Raw genomic sequence first — 3,625 nt, forward strand, 5'->3', positions numbered from 1 at the left:
GATTGCTTGGGCTTCTCATATGTTGCTTCTCATATGTTACTCATAGGATCCTTACTGTCTATGGTTTCATGACCTCACTTCAGGAATGATCTCTGCCTGTCCAGGGTCAAGTGTCCACCCCTATGGTCCAGGGCATGGAATGCCCTGATGTGCCACACCTGAGTCAGGCGATCTCTAGAATCAGGGAGCTCATCCTTTCCAATTACACGGGCAAGAATAAAGAAAGGATATTCTGTCAAAAGAAAATTAGAGTAACGTGATCAGAAAAAGAAAGACTAGATGCCAGGCAGGCACATAAAACACAGATGTTTCTTATGGAGGCTGAGGGAATCAGGAGGAGAAGTTTTGGAAATGGTTTTATTAGAATATTAAAGCAACCTTGTATTATAAAAAAAAATTCCAGTCTTCAGCCCAAAATGTAGTGAGATTTCTTTTATTAAATTGCTTTACATCATTTGGTCAGATTAAAGGATGTTAAGATTCTTGCAGGTAAGTTTGATGCACGTATCTGGCTTCCTTTATCTGTAAAAGATAACAGAATCCCCATAATGCCTGGGAGCAGGGCCCCTTGATGTGGCTGAAACATTTCCTATTTAACAGTCTGCCTTATCTGATAGTTACCCTTTCCAGCTTCAAGGCAGCAAATCACTTGGATCACTGTGCTTTCAAACCAGCCTCACAAATGATGCCCAAGAAGTAAAGTTAGAGCCCATTCTCAGAGAGAAGCTATTAAAAGGCTTCAACAAAGAAAAGTTCAAACGCACGGAGATCAAGGAAAAAGAAAATGACCCAAATGGAAGGCCTGAGATGTAAGAACATATCATGCATAAATAGAGTGGTAAATATGTGGGTATGCTCAAGCAAAAATCACTTGACTAAAACTATTAGTAATATATAGACTGTACAGTTTAAAAAAAGAGAGACCTAAAATACTGGATAACAATGGCATGTATATTGACAGGATGATGATCAGAATAAAAATAATCTAAGGTTCTTATATGATTCATGAGGAAGGTAAAATTATTAACTTTTGAAATGGTAAAGTATTTGTGCTAATATATTTAGGGCAAGCAATGAAAAACAGACATAGAGACTATGCTTATGAGCAGTTATATTCTCCTAAATTTAAGCCAAAGAACAACAGAAACAAAAGACAAACCTCAATTAATTAAAATCTTTTACAAGAAAGGAGAAGAACAATAGCCAAACTGTGGAAGGAGCCTCGGTGTCCATCGAAAGATGAATGGATAAAGAAGATGTGGTTTATGTATACAATGGAATATTCCTCAGCCATTAGAAACGACAAATACCCACCATTTGCTTCAACTTGGATGGAACTGGAGGGTATTATGCTCAGTGAAGTAAGTCAATCGGAGAAGGACAAACATTGTATGTTCTCATTCATTTGGGGAATATAAATAATAGTGAAAGGGAATATAAGGGAAGGGAGAAGAAATGTGTGGGAAATATCAGAAAGGGAGACAGAACATAAAGACTCCTAACTCTGGGAAACGAACTAGGGGTCGTGGAAGGGGAGGAGGGCAGGGGGTGGGGGTGAATGGGTGACAGGCACTGAGGGGGGCACTTGACGGGATGAGCACTGGGTGTTATTCTGTATGTTGGTAAATTGAACACCAATAAAAAATAAATTTATTAAAAAAATAAAAATAAATCTTTAAAAGATAACCCTAATTTACGGGTATATTTTATCAAAATAAAAATAAGCTGGAGGAACAAAAAAAAAAAAGGAGAAGAAGAACAAAAAAGGATAGGACAAATAGCACAAAATAACATAGTAGAATTAATCCAAATATACCAGTAATCACAATAAATGAAATCCTTAAGTTAAAAGACAAAGATAAAAAAGATAATAAAATTTAGCTATTTATATGAGACACATCTCAAAATAAGGATACATAGATATTATAATTCAAAGAGAAAAAATGTATATTAGGCAAAGACTAAAGAAATGTGGTATAACTGTATTAATTATCAGATAAGATAGAAAAGAAGGCAAAAAGTGGGTCAGCACACAATGATAAAAGTTATGAATCAACAGAAAAATATAACAATTATAAATTTGTTTATACCCAATATAACAGAGTGAAAATTAAACTACAAGGGAAAATCGACAAATCCATCACATTTAGAATTGAGTGATAACAAAATAATTATGTGTCAAAACTTGTGGTATAGCTAAAGGGATGGATGCTTGAGGGAAATATCTATCGTTAGATACTTCCATTAGAAAAGAAGAAATGCTCAAAATTAATGGCCCAAGTATAGAACTTGAAAAGTTAGAAAAAGAAGAAAGGAAATCATGAACATAGATGCAGAAATTGAGGTAAAAGCAATCATACAATGAGAGTATTGACCAAGACAAACATTTTCTGAACAGTTTAATGAAACTGACAAGCCTCTGCTGCGATTAATCAATAAAAAAAAAGAAAAGTGGTGCCTGACTGGTTCAGCTGGAAGAGCATGTGACTCTTGATCTTGGGGTTGTGAGTTCACGCCCCATGTTGAGTGCAAAGATTAGTTATAAAGAAAATCTTAAAAAAAAAAAGAAAAAGAAAGTGACAAAAATTGCCATTATAAGGGAAAAAGTGACTACTATAACTATGGATGCAACAGATATTTTTTAAAAAGGTTATTATGGACACCTTTGTGTTGATAAGTCTGAAAACTTAAAAATATGTATAAATTCCTGAAGAATGTACCTTGCAAAAACGGACTGAAAAAGACATGGAGGTCATTTTTGGTTGGTGCGAGACGGAGTGGCCAATGACCTACAGAGCAACATGTCTAAGTTTTAACGTAACTGCTGTGACACATTCGTCCCTCATGATTCTCCATCTGGGAGGAAGACACACTGCAGTGGTAGGAAACACAAAGCAAATGTGAAAGACTACTATCAGAAATGGACGGGAAAGCAGGCTCAGAGCCTTATCAACAGGACAATTGCTGCATTTCAACAAGGAAAGCCACCTCCTACTCCATTCGCTGCTTCTCCTCCTGTGGGGGCAGTGATCCCACCTGCCCACCAACCCCTGGGTCCTCCTTCCCCTGGTATGATGTCAGCATCCCATGTGGGGGACCTTCCCGTGATGCCAATGATGGGTCCTCCTCCTCCTCCTGGAATGATGCCAGTGGGACCTGCTCCTGAAATGAGGCTGCCTAAGGGAGGCCACATGCCAATGATGCCTGGACCCCCTATGATGAGACCTCCCACCCATACTGTGATAGTGCCCACTTGGCTGAGAATTACTCCACCAGACATATAAGGAGAGAGGGGAGCCTCTTTATTTCCATTTTTTATTACTTGTTCTACTTCACCAGGAGATCATGGTGCTGTGATTCTGGGTGTTTTCTCACAGCATGACAAGGAAGATTTGCTCCCCCTTCCTATCAAAGAGAGAATGGTTTTGGTAGGGGGGTAGTGGGACCAAAAAAAAAGCAATATTCATTTGTATTGTGAAATGTGGAAATAAAATCGTCAACTCTTTTAGTTAAAAAAAAAAAGATAAGTCATGGAAAACAAAATTTGTATGAGCAATATCACATTAATTAAACATTTATTAGCAAGATAGGAATAAAAAGAAATTTCTTTAACCCAATAAAGGGC

General features: G+C 37.3%; 1 pseudogene; it reads left to right on the top strand.

Moving 5' to 3' along the window:
- Nucleotides 1–2,801: 2,801 nt before the first annotated feature.
- On the top strand, nt 2,802–3,284 carry LOC144304571 (U1 small nuclear ribonucleoprotein C pseudogene; annotated as a pseudogene).
- Nucleotides 3,285–3,625: the final 341 nt, after the last annotated feature.

The sequence above is a fragment of the Canis aureus genome, chromosome 34 (genome assembly GCF_053574225.1).
Source record: "Canis aureus isolate CA01 chromosome 34, VMU_Caureus_v.1.0, whole genome shotgun sequence".
Lineage (NCBI taxonomy): Eukaryota > Metazoa > Chordata > Mammalia > Carnivora > Canidae > Canis > Canis aureus.